The following is a 19,138-nucleotide window of genomic DNA, read 5'->3' as shown; positions in this document are numbered from 1 at the left end:
GTGTGCTTGAGCAACCCCAGGATCAGTGTCCTGACTTCCTCTTGGCAAGGATGTGAATTCGAGTAGGGTCCACCCTGAGGTCCTCATTTTAATCATTTCCTTAAGTCTCACCTCCAGGGCCTGCAGAGATAGCTCAGGAATAAAGAGCACTTGCAACTCTTACACAGGACCAAAGTGTTGTTCCCAACACCCACACCAGGAGCTCATAACTTCCTGCAACTGCAGCTTAGTGTGTGTTGGGGGTGGGCAGGTGATACCTAACACTCTTATGGCCTCTGTGGGCACCTCCATATACCTACCACAGACAAATGAACATCATTAAACAAATACAATCTCCAGGTACACAAGTTATGGGGCCCTGGTTGTAAGGACTTCAATAGGAGAATTTTGTAGCAGAAACATTATTTTGTCCATATTAGCCATTCATAGTTTTTGTCTGTAGTTTCTTCAAATATAGAATGTTTTAGTTGTTTATTTACTTCTTTTCTCATCTTCTGTCCCACTAGAATTTTTACAAGGGAGCGATTGTAAACACTGTTGTTCTCTGTGATGTCTTTAGAACCTTAGATGAGATTAAGCAACATCAACAAAAAGAATTGTTAGCACCTTTACCCCAGGCTAGCATATGGGCAGTCTTAATTTATTTCTAGTAGCTCTCTGGGCCTATTGTGATTTTTTTTTTTCCATGAATGAAGAAAACCCTCTAAGTAGTATTCCAGTAAATGTTTAAAAGTTAGTTTGATTTTCTTAACAGAAAAACAGTAAAAGATGTAGCTTTTTTCCTGAGGAATCTTGAGAATGTGGTATGCTGTTTCCAGAGCAACCTGAAGCTTTTCCTGATTAGTTAGGATGAGGACTCATCCAAGTTACACCTGAGTATCCATTCAAATTGCCAAGGAGCCATCATCCCAAAGAAAATTGCCTACTCAATCACAAGCTAAACTGTAACACCTTTTTGTTTTTCTTTAGGCAGTCAGGCTCAGCATGGACTGTGAGCTTTCAAAAAGGAAACAGATGGATGGCACCAGCAATGCTGCCACTGAGTGAATGTTGCTTTATAGTTTGCACAAAGTCAAGCAAGTTACATTCCTATGTCATGTAATATGTATAACCTGCTCACCTACTGCTTTAGTCTAGGTTATTCTTGAATGTAGTGCCTGAAACAAAATGTAGCTACATTCTACTTGGGACTGTGCTCCCGGGAAACAGAAAGAAAGATGGAGGTTGAATCTGGGCACATGGCAAAGGAATCCAGGGCAGCATTGCTAAGAGCTCACTGTTAATGCTGTGTAAGGCAGAAGCATCTCATGTTTTTTGTCTCACAAATGTCTTTCTGATAGACAAAAGAGAGAAGCATTTCTCTGTCAGTAGCCATCTTTGTGTGGAAGACTGCTTGCTTGAGATGCCAACTCTGCCATCCCTCTATTTAGTACCACAGCATCAGAGAAGCCTCCAGTAGGAGGCTGGGTGCTTGGAATAATACTTGTAGCACTGTTAATAAAGAGTATGGTCCAACTTTCCAGAACTGTGGCCTGAACCCAACGTTAAAAAGACCCGAACAATGTATAAGAGGCCTTTCATAGTCTGCATAATATATTTTTAGACCTGAGTAAATCTATTACCACTTCTTTCTGTAATCATATTTATATAGACAGGGCTGGCAAAAGGAAGATTAAATATATTAAGAGTTGTTTGTCTATAACAGTTTTGACCTCCTGTTGTATTTGTTTATAAGAGAAAATTTGGAAAATTAAGACATTATTCTTGCCAGGTGGTCGAGGCAAATGCTTTTAATCCCAGCACTTGGAAGGCAGAGGCAGGCTGATCTCTGAGTTTGAGGCCAGCCTGGTCTACAGAGTGAGTCCCAGAACAGCCAGGGCCACATAGAGAAACCCTGTCTTGAAAAATAAACTTTAAAAAAAAAAGAAGAAGAAGAAGAAGAAGAAGAAAAGAAGGGAAATAAAGTATTCAAACATTCTTGAAATGTTTGAACACTAGTGAGTGGTGTCAGTTACAGTTTTCTCTCATGCAGTTTCAGGAGCAACCATGAATTGTTTGGGGGTGGAAAAGATTGAAGAAGGAAAACTCTTTCTTGTGTCTCTGAGAACTTTATAAATTATTATCATAGAAATTCTTCAGATAGTCTTCTGTTCTCATGATGCGCTAGTGACTAATGGAGAGAAATGGGTAGGTACATGAGAAGGAAAGCATTGGGGATAAAGACCACCAGATGAAGGCATGGCATTAACATTTATCAGAATATGGGGAACTGCATGATTTGTCTATTCCTCCCTCAGAATTAGTGATGTCATCAACTTTTTACTTCTCTTTAACTGATGCTAATAAGAAAGCTAGTGAGTCATTCAACTCAGCATGTGTTGAGTTCTACTGAGTATATGATATTGTCATATGGCTGTAAGCAAGTCATGATGTAAAATAGTACACTCAAACACTTACGAATGTGTGTTTTTGTAATGTATGTTCCAGAATAGTTACACACTTGTCATAAACTGGATCACCACAAACCAAGTTTCAAAACACTGAAGTATTTAATATGAATAAAACTGAAAGTCAAGTTTATAAAGATGCCAAAGGATTCCAAATGATTGCAATTTAATTCCAAATGCTTACAAAAACCCCAATGACTAATGAGTCAGTAAATTGCATTAGACATTAGAATATATTTCTAAATTAATTCTGATTTAAAAATACTATGAGTTGATATGAAATTGAATGTTTATGGGACCTGGATGTAATGATGCATCTTTGTAATCCCAGTACTTGGGAAGTGGAGACAGGAACTCAAGGCCATCTTTGAATACATATAGAATTCAAGAGGGACTGACTGGTCAGAGCTACATGAAACACAGCCTTATTTTTTTTTAAAGCTTACTTTTTTTAAGTCATACATATAAGTCTAAGCATTTATGCAGAAATATTGTGAAAGGATTCTTAATTAGTGTTCTAAAAAAAAAAAAAAAAAAAAAAAAAAAAAACAGAGGTTGGTTTGGGATGCAGTGCCACAGAGGACAAAGGAGGGTGTTAGATCCCTGGAACTGGAGTTAACAGGTGGTTATGAAGTAGCCTGTGTGGATGCTATGAAACAAACCCCCATCCTCTGCAAGTGCAGGAAGAGCCCTTACCTCTGAGCCATCTCTTCAGCCTGTGACTTCTCTATATGCTAGCTTTCTGGGTGTTTGAGCAGACAGATTTGCTGAATTGAGAGAAAGAAAAGACTCAAGTTGGAATGGATGGCATGAATTTTTGTGAAAAAGTACCATTAAAGTGGGAAGATAAGCACACAGAAAAGTTTCCAAAATCTGCAAAGAGTTCACTGGGTACCTTTTGTTCAGCACTCAGCTTCCCACTTCTCAAGGCTGGCATGAGATTGGGACGGTTTCATCTGCAGCCAACCACAGCTGACAGTCCTTGCTGAGTACAGGATCCCTGAAAGCTTATGCATTAACACCAGTGGGGCTCAACTGGCCGGTTAAAATACACCACCCAAAAAGGAACTTGAGAACAAGCTTGAATAGTATCCTACTGATCCAATATAAATTCCTCCCAGAACAAAGTACAAGTTTGTTAGTCCAGCCCTCCCAACAAGCACTTACAAAGACATAATTATATTTACAAGAGTCTCATTTGGGGGAATGTCTGTTGAGAGTTGAAAAGGAGAGGAAGCCAGTGAAGCTGGAGTATTTAGGTCATATGACCTATTCACCCTATCCATGTGTCACTGGGTGATATCCCAACTGGACTAGGCCTGAAGCGTCATTTCTGGGTATGTCTGTAGGGTGCTTCTGGAAGAGACAAACATTTGAGTTGATAAACTGAGTAAAAGAGATTGTGGTCCCCAGTAAGGCAGGGCATTTAATTTATAGAAGACGTGAATAATGACAAAACAGAGATGGGAGATTGAGTTCTTTCTCCAACTGACTACTGTAGAAGTGAGGCATCCATCTTCAGACCTTGGGCTGGGGCTAACACAATCAGTGCTCTGGGGTCTCAGGCCTTCAGGTAGCAGATCATGGGACTTTGCCTCTGTGGTAGTGTAATCAATTCTGTATAATAAATATCTGGGTGGGTGGGTAGGTGAATGGATGGATGGATCCTGTTGGTTCTGTTTCAATGGGAAACCCTAATTGAGAAAGACAGAATACCAAGATGTTTGTGCTATAGTGCAATTTTAATCAAGTTTAAGGTGGGCCGATAAGCCAAAGTTTCCCAGTGGGGACATCCCTACTTCACAAGAATAAGCCTATGTTAGTTTACCTGCTTTACTCAGCTACTGTGCTCATGGAATAAACCTGTGGGAAAAGTAGCCTTGGCAGGAAAATAACACTGGCTTCAGAGCAGCAGCAAGGACCACTAAAGTCTCCTCAAGCAAACGTTCCAAGAGTGCAGTTTCACCCACCCCAGTTCAGTCTACCCCTTGTTCTACACATGTGCTACTTGGGGATGACTTGACCCAACTGCCAGGAAGTTGGCTTAAGTGTCAAAATCAGATGGAGCCCATGCTAGGTAATCTAGAAGTAGATAAATATTCTCCTTTCCCAGTGACTAGTCACCCTAATAAATGGCCAGAAGTCCATTTGGGGAAGAACTTGAGAGTCATAACGATATGCATATGTCATTGTATAACAGGGTCTTTATTTGTGAAGGCTGAGCCACTTTTCCACTCTTTGTAGCCCTTAAATTTTATTCATGTCTGGAAACTGGAGCAAGAGATTGTAAAGATTCATTGGGGACAGTACCATTAACATCTTGCTTTTCCATTCTTGCCTTAATTACTTATAGAAGTTAAGCCACATCCTTCCTACTTGCTCTGTTTTGCCTGTAGAGGCGTTACCTTCAATTAATCATCTCCCTAACGCCCTGTGAGTCAAGCCCACTTAACTACCCCTTCAATTTTATCAGTTGTTACAGTAATTATGGCCTCTTGGCTTTTGGTAGCTAAGCACCAGTCCTGCAGGGCCCTTTATTACTTCAGGGTCCATTACCCTGAGTGATATTAACAAGCCCAGCGCCATGACTGCCTCATCTTCAGCTCTATCTAGAATACAAGCACCATCACTTATCTCAGTGATACTGGTACCCTCTCATAGGAGTGTTCCTGGTGGCCTTGGTGAATTGTATGTTCTCTGGTCCTTGCCTTGGAGCAAGCCACAGAGGTTTTTCTAAACCCTTACAATATATCCATCCCAGCATGGCCAGTTCCCTTGGTCTGTTTATATCTTCCCTGTTTACCAGGGCAATGTGGACATCACGACTTTGCTCAGAAGTGACCCTTTCTCTTTTCAGGCCTTTAAGAGCCACGTTATCTGGGAATTTGTTTCATCCCAGGTGTTCCTCCTGGAGTAATATCTTAGTCCATTTGTGCATCTGTAACCGAATATCTGAGGCTGATTAATTTACAAAGAACAAAAATTTATTTCTCACTGGTCTTGAGGATGGAAATACAAAATTAAAATAAACATGTCAGCAAGTTTGGTGTCTAGTGAGGCTTTTTTCTAACTTTATCCTCCAGACGTATCTATTTCCACATGGTAGAGTGGAAGGAAGTCTGAGGCCTAGATAGCTTTCCTGTAGCCCATCTTAGAAATCATAAATCCCTTTCACCTTCATCACTTAATCTCTAAAAGGTGCCAAATGCTAATGTGTTCACACTGGCAATTAAGTGCTTTCACACTTGAGTTTGGGTAGACCGACCACACCAAATGATAAACACCTGTAACATTCCTAAATAAATACATTCTTATACATCTTTATATTCTAGCACCTCAGAAAAGTACTGATCAAATTTAACTCCTAGAAATATTCTCCTGGTTCTTGCATATATGTCACACAGCTTCTGCAGTATATAGTACTTTTTCTGCCTTGTCAGACCCAGGATAGCTCCACTAACTTTTTGTGCGGAATTCAACTAGTCATCTTTTAGCAGTCAGGAAAGAAGACAGACATTCCATGGGTGAGGGTGCACACTCTACCATTTACCTTTTGAGACCTGGCCTTTGGCTCTCCATATATAGATTGGGGATATGCACAGATTTCCACAAAACACTGTTTAGGCCAATGTAATTTCATTGTTAAAGTCAACTAAATATTTAACAGGAAAATACTACCAAACTTGCAGGATTTATCAACTGAACAGGAAAAGGTCAATGTTTTTGTCTTGATAGACGAAACAAATACCACCTGTAGATGATAAACAGACCTTTGGAACTCAAATCTGACAAAACATTATCAAAAAAAGGGAGGGGGGATTATAGACCCAACCTCAAAGACAAGATTCCTGAATCAACCTGAAAAAACTCATAGAAATAAGTTGTTATTCATTATAAATTTGTTAACCTGTTAATTTTAAATTTATAATCAAGTGTGCACAAGTGAGGTAGACAGAAATCTTGGCAGTTTCTGGATTTCGAGGTCCTTCATTCTTGCTTTGATTGAGCCATTTCACTGCACTGTCAGGACATAGAATCTGTTAGGCTACGTAGTTCCATATATTTGGATTCATATAAGATGCATACAACATTTGCATAGGCACTGTCCTTCATAATTTCATAGTTGCAGACTATGATAATCCTAAAATGGATAGCCTGTGGAAGCAAGTCATAAACCACCTCCTAGGAATTCCCATTGTTCACATGAAGTCTGTTGTCACTATGTAAACAAAGAGATTCACCCTCATTCATCTTTTTCCCCCTAGGAACAACCCCCAAGATGCCTCCACAGACAAAATAATGGAAGTTAGCTACCTAATTTTCTGTCTGGGAGCCAGTAAGTCTCACAAATGTCAATGCTCAGATACTAAACAAAATATTATCAAATGAAAGTTGCAATGTATAAAGAGACCAGTACATCATGAATGGCTTAACATTTGAAAGTTAATTAATGCAATCCATCATATAACAGAATAAGGCAAACCATATGTCAGTAGCTACAAAGCAAACAAATCAACTCACATTAACAATACAAACTGAAAACTAGGAACAGAAGGGAAGTTGATAGCAATCTATTAAGAAAACCCACAGTTAGCATACTGCTTAGTAATAGAATACGGATTTTTCCCACAATCGTGTATTGTCCCTTGTCATGCAGATCCAGCATGCCATGAATGATTGTGCATGTAGAAAACCCGGACTGTTCTACAGACTGTGAGAATGACTGAACTTAATGTCAAGATATCAAAAATTGTATATCCTTACATTGGCTCAACTGAACAAATTAAAATATTTTAAATAGATTCAAATAGCTAGTTGTAAGATTTACAGTTTTCTACACTAGCAACTGAAAAGCATTACTAAGACGTTAAACACTTAAATGAGTGGTGGGTATAAAGGCTTGGAAGACTAGATGTTTTAAAGATCAATACTTTGAATGTACTCAATATTTATTGTCTGTGTCATCCCCATGACGCTCCCAGGAGATCCTTTTATTTTGATGAAATTGATAAACTGCCTGAAACCTATTTAGAAATTGAGTGGACTTGTGACAGCTATAATAGGTATGAAGAATAACTTCAGGGCCATTAAAACCCAAGCAAGCTACAGAATCGGGAGTACTTCACTGTCTGTACAATGATGGCTACTAGACTAATGAAATAAATACAGAAACAAAACACTGGATACATTTCCCTCTGAAGGCAGATGCTTCATTTCCCACCTCAGCATACATCCCACACCCCTGAAACCAGAACATAAGTTTAGTGTTTAAGAGGAACGGAGCCATAGAAGACCCACTCAAAGAAACATGCAAATGAAAACTTGCTGGCTTTTGTTTTTCTAAGAACCAAAGTCATGGTTTCAGATGTTAGACTGGAGGAATCCCTAGCCCTCCATGTCACACCCTATGTCCTCGAAACTCAATCAAAGAAGGGGGTTGAAAAGGAAAAACTCATCAGTGAGTAATCTCCAAGAGAAAGCAGTGGAGTTTATTGATGATGGCAGTGCCTGAAGGATTCCACATTTCAAATCACAGTCTGAAAAGGTCCCAGAAAGAATCTACATAATCTAAAAGTGGAAATACGAGTGCCCCCTGCCCTGTCTTGTTACCCTGAGACATGATGTTGCATAGTTAGTCTAGGTTTGAATTTGCATGTGCCTAAGTATAGGGATCCCACACTGCCATATAGTCACTATGGTGTCAGGTGACCAAGAAATCTCTCTGGTGCAACTGGGAGCATTAGAGCAATAGTTCTAGCAGCCCGTAGACCTGAAGGACTCAGCAGAAATACAGTGTGAACTCTGAAAGATGCTTTAGATTTCATCAGATATCAACGTGGGGGTGTGCACGTCAATAATTACCCGAGAGGACAGTATTCATCTTACTTGAAGCCAGACACAAATAGACACCAATGAAGAATCAAATGCTATAATATCACCTAGCCCTCTAGAGCACAGATGCAACCCCAAGTGAAAAGTGAGTGCTGTGTACTTAGTATGTACCCACTAAGTGCATATGTTGAAATCCTACTTCCAAAGGTGGTGGTATTCAGAGGTTAGGGCTTCAGGAAGTCAATAGAATATATTCCCTTATAAAAGAAGCTCAAGGGAGCTTATTCACCCTTCTGCCAGGTGACAACAGACAGCTGCCACAAGCAATTAAGTGTGTTCTCACCACAGACTCTGCCAGCACCTTGATTTTGAATTTTCTAGCCTCCAGATGTATGAGACGTTTCTGTTATTTATAATCTACCCAATTTATAGTGGGTGTTCTGTTACACTAACTCCAATAAACTGAGAGACAACGTTGCATTAACTTACTTTAAAACACAATGCTTGTATTTATCTAGAAAATAAGGGTTTGAGGTGTGTGTGTGTGTGGGTTTTCATATGCATACCATAGATAGAATGAAAAAATTATGTTCAGATTTGGAAAAAATTAAAACCAGGTTTCCATAGAGCTGAGTACATTACTTAATTAATAAGGATACCAGAGTTTCAGGCAGGACTAATAGCCTGCTGTTGAAAGACAACTGACCCTAGAGCAAACAAACCATCTGCATGCAATTTTGTTTTGTTTTGTTTGTTTGTTTGTTTGTTTGTTTGTTTTACACATTCTACAAGGCCTTGTTATCACAGTTAGGGTGACACTTATGGAGATGAACTGATACTTAGCAAATGAACTGATGCTAGGAGAGAAACAAAGTTGAAAGGTTTCTTTAGTGCCTGACTCTCAGAGTCATTCTTGTGCAGATATTCGGGGCACCTTTCCAAAGGGGATGATGTGGTGTGTGCAGACGCGTATCCATGTGTGGCCCTAGTCTCCCTTCAGAGAAGGACTTGCTCCCATTTGCTGCATGAACTGTTAACAAGCAGCTTGCAGCTGTCAGGTCTCTTCTGCCATCAGGTCTCCTCTGGTCTTGCCTCAGCAGCACAGAAGCACTCCATCTAATGTCACACTCCTTCACAGGATGACACACGTCAGTGACTGATCATTGCAGGGAAGCAGAGTTGTTCCATGGCTCATCTCCAGAGTTCTCTGTGGTGCCGGGAGAGCTGTTGTTGAGCCGTGTAGCAGCCCAGATTGCTGTATCTTTATCTTCCCGGAAAATGCTGGTCCAAAGCACACTTCTTAATAAACAGCCACAATGTTAACTGTATTTGAGAGTATCAAGAGCTGCATCCTGCAGAACACAGAGGCTCCATCCTCCCCGCAGCAAACACACCTTTAGATTCGATTTGCCCAGGAAAGAAAATATAGAAGATCTAACAGGCACCAAGTTTAAGAAACACATCTGGCTGAGTACAGATGTGAGAACTGAGAAAGTACACTCATTTTTGTCAGACGAATACAAATATTTTGTATTCACAGCTGCCTTTGGACATATTTAGTAAGGAAAGGGGGAAAGTACTATGGAAGCCTTTGAAAATCTGTTTCCAAGAAATAAAAGCCTCATACCAGACGTCTCATAAAATTAAAAGAAAACAGCTAATTTGAAATAGCTTTAAAAAAATAAAAGAGTGTATCACAATAGACTTGTTGAAATGTTGGTGTTCAGTAACGTGGTGGCTGGTTATCATTTCAAGATGTGACTCTATTGCTCCCCCAAAAAAGGGGGGGGCTGGAATAAATATTTTGCATAACCATATCTGTATTTCAGTGGTACCTTGAAAGGATGGCTTGGAAAACTGACACCTAGATAATCAGTGACAATGAGCCATTAGACTGCATGCTCAGCATAGAGCGATTTCCAAGGAGGAAAAGATGCATGCAGCCTCTACAAATTTGGCTCGGGGAGGCGTTTGCTTCAGCTCACTTGAATAAGCTACTGTCTATGGCTCACAAGGGTCCCGTTCTTAATGAGGTGGTGCGTGGCAGCAACACACTGTGAGTCCAAATAGCAGATGGCGACGCTGTTGAGTAGGCTGGCATGCTGATGTCTAGCCACCAACTGGCAGCAATCATTATTAAACTGATTCATGTGCCCAGGGAAAATCTTCATAAGAGCCTCAGCAAATGTAAGCAGCAAGAGGCAAATGATCTGTCCCCATACCCTCTATAGAGCTACCTATATTTTAACAATGACTATCCTCCAGGGCTGTCTACATGAAGAATGGCAGGGTATGTGAACTGGAGGCAGTGTTCCTCTGCTCTGTACTCACGTGCCTTTAAATGGCTGTAATTTCTGTTTGGTGAATAGCTTTGACTTGGAGGAAATAGCTTCATAGCTCTCACCCTGTGGACACATGGCAAATATATGTGGTGACAGGCAAGTGCTTGTGGGCTCCCCAAACATAGGTTCTGTGTAAATGTTGTACAAATTGAATACCAGGACATTGTCTCAAGTTATGAAGTGATGACCAAAATAGCTTATGGTCATCTTGAAAGAAAGGTAACCCATCTTGAAAGAAAAGCAGATTAATAAACTAAGAACATTACAAAAGTATTCTCAAATGAGGACCTTTCCACAAAAAATCTTAGAAGCACTCATTTTGAAAACTGTGTCTTTATAAATCAAAATAATGAGCAGTTAGCATTTTTTTTTTGTTTTTGTTTTGTTTTGTATTTTGAGACAGGATTTCCTTTGTGTAGCTTTCACAGAGATCCACCTGCCTCTGCCACCAAGTGCTGGGAATAAAGGTGTGTGCAACCACCTCCTGGCTGTATGCTTCTCTTTTCAAATGAATGGATATATATTTGTAACCAGTAAAGTCATTTTATATATCTGTGTATAAGAACAACATCCTGTTTCATTTACTTAAAAAACACATTCACTTAAATATTGAAAATTCCTAGGTTTTTTAATATATAAATCTTCATTGAATTATTTTCCTAAAATTAAGGCAACAGACTTTGTCATGCTTACAAAGAGGAAAGAAGTTGAGGAAAGAAAACACTACAAACAGATGTCAGATGGTCTGTATATTGTCATTATTGTGTTTTTATAAAGCATTTTTGTTTAAAGTAATTTTTTAAAATCTTCTTTAAAAGTGTTAGGCTAAAGGATGTATCAGTGGATAAAGAACCTGTTGCCCAAACTGGTAACCCGAATTCAATCCATAACAGGAGAGAACTAACTCCCACAAGTTGCCTTCTGGCATCTACGTGTGCACTGTGGCACATAACTCCCTCACACAAAATAAAAGTAAATCACTTTTAGACTCTTACATTTTAAAAATCACTTATCAGTCTGACAAAGTTGTCGGAGCTGAGGTATTACTAACAAGTTCTATAGTGTATGCTCTCCTAGTGTTCTTGTACCAAACACAAGAATGACTCTCTTTCAAAGGCAACCCGGCCTCCAACCCCAACAAGAAACTTCAAAGCGAAGCTCACACAACCATCACTTCTGCTCTCTCATCCTTCTCCCCAAACAAGGCAAGGCATTCCAGAACCGATCCCACGTTTTAATATCTGAGAACAAAAATCTCATGTCAGCATGGTCTGTGCTTTCTTCAAGTCCTGGTTACTTTCAAGAAATAAATTAAGCCAGTGTCAAAAGGCAAGATGTCCATGTCTTGCTCTGCATGAGAAATGTATTGTGTTAGAGTGAGTCTGAAAATGGTGATATCTTACTCCCTTAAGATCAAGGGAATCTCTTAAAACACTGACCAACCTATGATGACATCAATAGCCACTTTTCAATCATTGCAAAATGTTAGTTATTACACCTGTAGGTTACAATAATGAGTGTTGGGCCGTAAAAGTACTGATGACAACCAACAATGAACAGTGTAGTTTGAAGCACATGTCCCCATGTATTCTAATATGGAGATGTGTAAGGTGTATGGTGTTTCCGCCCGCCACCGCTGGTCTTGTCCTGCTGCTGCGCCAGCCCCAAATAACACAGAGAGACTCTGTATTTGATACAATGCTGTTGGCCCTGTTACTTGTTTCTTATTGGCTAGCTCTGCCTTAATTATTAACCCATTTCTGCTGATCTATGTTTTTTCACATGGCCTTCTCTTACCGGGCAGGCGGCTGGCGTCCAGCTCTCTCCAGACTCTCCATCTTGACTCTTCCTAACTACTTCCTATTTCCTCCTTGTCTCCTAGTCCCTCCTATCTTCCTTTCCTATTGGCCAACAGTGCTTTATTATTAACCAGTATGAGAAACATGTACAGAATGACATCTCCCATCAAATAGGTATATTGCAGTAGTGTGGGTGCCAGTCAGCCCCGTTACCAAGAGATGGTTATTTTTTTTTATATATATATCAGGTGCATTACAGGAGAAATTCATTCTGATACTTCCTATGTTCTAAGCAGTTGCTTACTCTGCTCTCACCTTTCACAAGCAATGCTCTTTTCAAAGGCATCATTAATGCCCTCCATGCCAAGATCCAAGTCTCATTTGCAGGCTTTCATTGACTCTCACTGTCAGAGGCATTTGATCAGCTCGGCACCACCACCATCTTGAACACTTCCCTGTTTGCTTTCTGGAGAGTGTGTATGCTGTCTTCCTGCTCCTTCCTTCCCATAGTCTCCCAGTTAGCTCCTCATCAAAGTCTTGACTGACTTTTGAGTGCCCTTGGGTTCTCTTGCTTCACTCAGGTATCTGACTGAACATGGATATTTAGGTATGTATATTCCATGTGTGTCTGTCTTACTGAAAATATCTAGAACATAGTGGACACTCAATTATGTTTGTTGAATAAATGAATAAATATGATGATGATGATAATAATAATATGTAACTATAGTAATGGCCTAGATAGTTCCTAACATCCCATTGAGAGAGGTGTAAATATCACCATTCTTTTATTCTTTCTTTTTTTATTTTCATATAATTTTTAATTTAAATTTGAAACAAGCTTGTTTTACCTATCCCAGTTCCTGCACCCTTCCATTTCCCCTCTTCCCCTATTTCTCTCCTATTCCCTCAACCCCCATCCCATCCCCTTTCTGTTCCCCAGGGAGAGCAAGGCCTTCCATAAGAGCCTTCAAAATCTGTCATATCATTTGGAGCAGGGCCCAGGCCCAACCCCATGTGTCTAGGTTGAGAGAGTATCCCTCTATGTGGATTGGGCTCCAAAAGTCCATTCATGTACTAAGGATAAATACTGATCCATTACCATAGGCCCCATAGACTGCCCAGTCCTCCCAACTAACCCCACATTCAGGGAATCTGGGACAGTCCTATGCTGGTTTCCCACCTATCAGTCTGGGGTTCATGAGCTCCCCCCCCCCCCGGTTCAGTCAGCAGTTTCTATGGGTTTGTCCAGCCTGGTCTTGACCTATTTGTTCATCACTACTCCCTGTCTGCAACTGGATTCCAAGAGTTTAGCTCAGTGTTCAGATGTGATGTTTGCTTCTTCTTCCATCATTCTTACCTCTTTAGAATAAGAAATTGAGGTTTATACAAATGACTTTTTCTCAATAACATGCAGCCAATGAGTGTCATAGCCAGGATGTGTATTCCTGATGTCCTACCTATAGGCTGACTCCCAACTTCATGCTGTACTTTCAGAGCTGTGATGGTAGATCTAGGAAATGCTATTTTTCTTACATTTAAAAATAAGACCCATCTCCTCATCTGAAAAGCAGAAATGAAAATATCATCAGTCTACCTTCCACAAGTCATTAATTTAAACTAAAATAGTAATGAATTCAAAAGTATAAATTACTACCAAACTGTGAGCAATTTCCATCCATTCGTTATTACTACTGTGAGATGCAGATAAAAAAGAACTGAAATGGAGAAGCAGAAAATCTTACAGACTGAGTACAGGCACAAAAGGAGACAGGCAAGAGAGATCTAAAACACGGATCTCAAGCCTTCCTGTTAATTGGTGAGACAGAAAGAACAACTAACAACATTGCATCTAGGCAGTAGTGAACACTAACTTCATAAATATAGGATTAAAAGTTCATTAGCTTTACCATAGCTCCTTTAAAAAAGAGAAACAGGATGATGACAAAGTCTGGGGATGTTATGAAATATAATTGGTGATTTTACAGTTAATTTGTTTTCTACCTGTGTGGTTTACCTCTCATTGATCCCAGAGACATTACAATTAGCACATCCCAGGGATGACTGGAGATAGAGTAGGCAGGGGAAATTGGGTTAATGAGGAAGCATGAAGCAGACAATGCCAGCACCTCTTACTCCTCAGAATATATTCATCTTTAGGCTGAAACAAAGCATCACCCTTAGGAGCTCTCAAATTCACTTTCACTGTTAGATTCTGGATTGTAATACAGTTTCCCTCTTTATAAGTTCAGTTTTTATGGACAATGCTGATCAGGGTCAACTTTAATTCTGAGACAAAGGTTTTTGTCATGGGCACTGTTTTGCTTTATCAGCAATAAGACCATCACATCCCTAGGAGGGGCAAAAAGACTTCTTGGTGGTGTCTGGGTGCATTGTGAAGATTGCACTGACATTTAATGTCGCACAAGACATAGAGTTAAAAGTATTTCTTAATATAAAAAGCCGAGACAGATAGCTCTGTGTTCCTGTCCTGACTTTTCTTCATGATAGACTGTGATGTGGAAGTGTATGCCATATAAACCTTCCCCTCCCCAAGCTGTTTTGGTCAGAGTCTTTAGCACACCAATAGAAAGCAAACTAAGATGTCAGCATGAAAACATTTTGATTTTAAAACTGTACATGAAATAAATGTCAAGATGATTGATAACAGCTAATCTAACAGGCTCTTGTGCCAATCAAAATTACATGTTAGTAATCCCCTATGTTGATGGCTCTTTCCAGTACTGTCCTGCATGTCATGTCTGCTGCAGTGCTGTCTGTGTCTTCCCCAAGGATAGGCAGTTTGGTTGTCCCTTACACTTCAAATCAGTTAGCATGTTCTGAAATCCCATTCAGAGTTGCAACTGACAAGACATACTCTTCTAATTTTCATCCAGGCCCACTTCTGTGCAATGATGCTCTCTAGAAGAGACTGGTATTATCTCTATGACAAACAGCCCTATGTGTGTGTTTTCATTATAAAACTATCCACCAAGAACATGACATTATTCAAGGGACACAAAAGCCCACAGAACAAGTAAACAGTGAAAGGGCAGCAAGACAAGACAGATGTTTCCTAATAAAAACATTGGGATGCATTTCACTCTCTGGGAGCAGTAGGGAGGTTAACCGACAAGATACCTAAGGTTAAAACAAATACTTGCCAGATGCATTCACATAGAACTCTGATTAAGTATAAAGGGACACACAGATACTGTATTCACCACATTAACCCTCCCCAAAAGCTTGTTACCCTACTCCAGCTCCACCAAAATCAGAAGCTTGCCAGTTCTTTGTCCTTTCCCTTAATCTCTCATACTAACAATCTTCTGGATATTTTGTGCTAAATTTCTGTAGGTTTTATATAATACGACTAGCTGTTTTCACTGGTTCTGGTACAAAACAAAAGGCAGGCTCCTTATCACGGCCAGTTAATCAGAGCATTGCCTGTCCTCTAGCCTTCTCGCCTTACGCTCTTGCATTACTCATTCCCTCTGTTTGGAATGATTCCACTGTGGTGAACTCTGAGATTAAGAGAAACACAGAATACCAAGACTGCTAGGTAGAAGGAGGCAATGCTCTCTGATAGCCCTATGTCTGTCCCCAAAGAAGTTCTTGCTCTTCCCAAACAGTTTTTATCTCTTATGTGCCTCTGCCACTAGACTTAATAATATTATTCATGCCAGAGACATTAACTCGTAGCACAGATGACTCAAAGCCATCTATCACACATGAACACAGTTATTGTCAATAGTAACATCACTATGCTCCTCCGATGACCTCAAAACTTTATCATACTAATAACTCTTGTCTAGAAAATGTACATTACAAATAGTAATACTGTTCATTCCTGGAATTTCTTTAAAGACCTCCAACTCCCTCATAGAAAAGATTAATTAATAGCCTATTTGCTAATAAATGTGTATTAATAATTCTATATAAACAATGTGAATGTAAAATAGTCAATAGAATTTCTCTAAAAAATTACCAGCTCTTCTACAGAATATATTAACTAACAGGTTATTTGCTAGGCTTCTTAGAAATGTTAATTAAATAAGCATATTTAAACATATAATTGAAATAACAAATAGAGATTTATGATATAGAAAACATTTTACTTGTTCTTTTTCTACAGTTCATCCCAATACTTAAAGTAAGGGAAATACATTGCTGAGACAATGTGGCGGACTAGGGGGCTTCATTTTCTAAACACTGTAAAGAAATATTTTCCAGGCAAACTTTGTTCAGAATGAAAGTGTGCTCAACAGATATGCTTTAAAATTCTTGTGCTTGAGTCTATGCAATTGCTGGTGACATAGGAATTGTTTGATCCTTGATATGCTGAAATGATTAAGTCATTCAAACAGATACTATTCTGGTTAAGATATAAGGTGCCACTGTCACAGCACAAAATCACAGTCAAGCATGATGGCACCTGGCCTAGAATGCCAGGACTTGGCAGACAGAAGCAAGAGGGTTGTAAGCCTGGACTGTGAAGGGAGGCCCTGACTCAAACAAGGAAAACAAACAAAGCAGAAAATGACAAAATTAGCTGTCACTGAGAGAAAACAATGATTGGGGCTGAAGAAATGTCTCAGCACTTCAGAGGGTAAGTGCTACTCTTGCAGAGGACCAAGTTTGGCTCCGAGGACCCAAGGCAGTTCATGGTGGCCTGTAAACCCAGCCCCAGGGGACTCAGATAACCTCTTTTGTTCTTCATGGGCAGCTGTACTCATGAGCCCATACTCCCACACAAATAAGTATGCATGCACACACGTGTGTGTGAAAGTCTCAGTAAAGGAAATACAGAAATCATTTTTTAAAAGACAACAAATGCTAAAAGAGTGCAGGCATAAAGGATATATTCACCGACTAGAAACTTCATTAGAAAAGATTATAGAACCTACCCTGTAATAAGTGCCTGTAAAATAGAACCTGTTGGTGTTAGAGGAAATATGTATCATGTATAGACTTCTTTCAGGCAATGGGAAAGTGTTCACATTCTCAACCATTTCTATACTTCCATTTCCAAAATGGCCTGACAAGTGTCACACCTAATACATATGTGACTACATCAGGCAATACGTTATATATACAGAAACTGATTTTAAAAATTACCACAAAGTGTAATCGCCTTGATTGTCTTTGTTTCCAGCTTTAGAGTTGGTGGTGTGCCATGTGCATAGAATAGGAAGAGTATCTGGCAGGCTGACCAGGAAAGGTAAGTTTTATAGACAAGAAGGCTAGAAAAACAGAAACTAATAACAAAACTGACATTTGTAATTTCAAAGTTGGAGACAGGGCAACAGAGCTAGGGAAAGACAACCAACTAGTTAACATGTCACTCTGGGGCTCCTATACACGCAGGCATGGAGTGAACTCATAACACTCATTAAAAACGGCTTGTTTGGGAAATGGACCCTTCCCCACCAGCTGCTTCATGATTGACTGGAAGGCCAAACATCAACTTAGCTGGAGCTTGGCAAAACAGACATTTAGAACAAATGACTTCATTTGACCTGGTTTGTCTGTGCCCATTGCATCAGCTTAGTTCAGAACAACGGGCTCCTCTAATTCTTATTTAACCCCAGTCACCAGGCCTTCATTCCTGGTCTGCTTACCTCCTTTACCTGTGTTAATTTTACCCTCACTTGCCCCTTTCCATGAATGTTTCTCTGACCTGTAGGAACCATGAAGTTCCATCCGCCTTTACCATCAGCTCTTCTCTAGGTTCTTTGCTTTCCCCGGGGTGTAATGGTGCTCGGAAAATACAACTTCCCTTTGATTCCCCTCTCATACTCTACCTTGGGTCCCTTAAACCCACATCAGATTCTGGGTGTGTGAAGGAGAAATCCCCAAGCCTATCACCGGAAAGAGTTACCAAACTCACCTAGACTTGTAAAAGACTCAGACATGCTAACTTAAAAAGGCAGTCAATAGTTAATAATAGGAACAGCATTAAAAATAATATCTAAAATGCATTGAAACACAGTTTACTTAGATTTGTAAGTTCTTAACCATGCTAAAAATATAATTACTGGAAAACACTAGAGAATATAAGAAAACAATATTATTCTCAAACTGTGATTTTACAAATAATCCTGTGTTTAGGTTAGCTCCATTATGCATGTACCAAATAGGAGATGACAGGACATTTCTGTTTTTAAAAAAATGTCAAAGTCACTTCCAACCTCAGCCATGCATGAGAACGTAGCTGGTATTGAAATAATCTTTCTGCTGGGGGGGGGAAACAGGAAAAAGAAAAACTATAAATGCTGGAAAACGTAGATAAATCAGCCAGTTGAAGTCATTGGCAGGAAACCAGGACAGACAGGACCGGCTCAGCTCTGTGAGAGAAGCACATATGGTACACACTACCTTCATGCTGTGGCTTTGCCGAGGGCATTTTTCAAACTGTGAGGTGGGTGGGGTGGCATATAGCTGCACTGAAAGTGATGGTCTTACTGGAATAAGGAAAACCTGGCTGGAGTTCAGAACTGCCAAGACAACTTGAAATTGAGCCTCAAAATCTCAGACAGGGAAGGAATTGAGAGGAGGGTTCAAAGCCACATTCAAATGCCTCTCAACTCATGCTAATGTCTCATGCCACCGGTAAAAATCTAAGATGAAAACAGCACAAATAATGGCAGCCAGATAACTGGAGTCAAACTATGAGGCCTCGTATTAGTAACTAGCATTTCTTAATATTAATATGAGT

At 39.8% G+C, this 19,138-nt stretch overlaps 1 protein-coding gene and 1 long non-coding RNA gene across 5 annotated transcripts in view; one reads left to right on the top strand and one right to left on the bottom strand.

Moving 5' to 3' along the window:
• Nucleotides 1-332: 332 nt before the first annotated feature.
• Nucleotides 333-19,138, bottom strand: part of Cd47 (CD47 molecule) — an 812,520-nt gene continuing 793,714 nt past the window's right edge. For 3 of the 4 annotated variants that reach the window (XM_051191583.1, XM_051191590.1, XM_051191594.1), the window contains one exon: nucleotides 333-344. The gene's annotated coding sequence lies outside the window, so the exon portion shown is untranslated. The remainder of the gene's footprint in view (nucleotides 345-19,138) is intronic. The other variant, XM_051191587.1, reaches the window with a different exon arrangement.
• Nucleotides 6,532-17,627, top strand: LOC127227245 (uncharacterized). The gene is made up of 2 exons (XR_007834959.1): nucleotides 6,532-6,783; nucleotides 17,576-17,627. It is a non-coding gene; the product is annotated as an uncharacterized LOC127227245 (long non-coding RNA).

Source organism: Phodopus roborovskii, unplaced genomic scaffold (genome assembly GCF_943737965.1).
Source record: "Phodopus roborovskii unplaced genomic scaffold, PHOROB, whole genome shotgun sequence".
NCBI lineage: Eukaryota > Metazoa > Chordata > Mammalia > Rodentia > Cricetidae > Phodopus > Phodopus roborovskii.
This window is presented reverse-complemented; position numbering and strand designations above follow the sequence as displayed.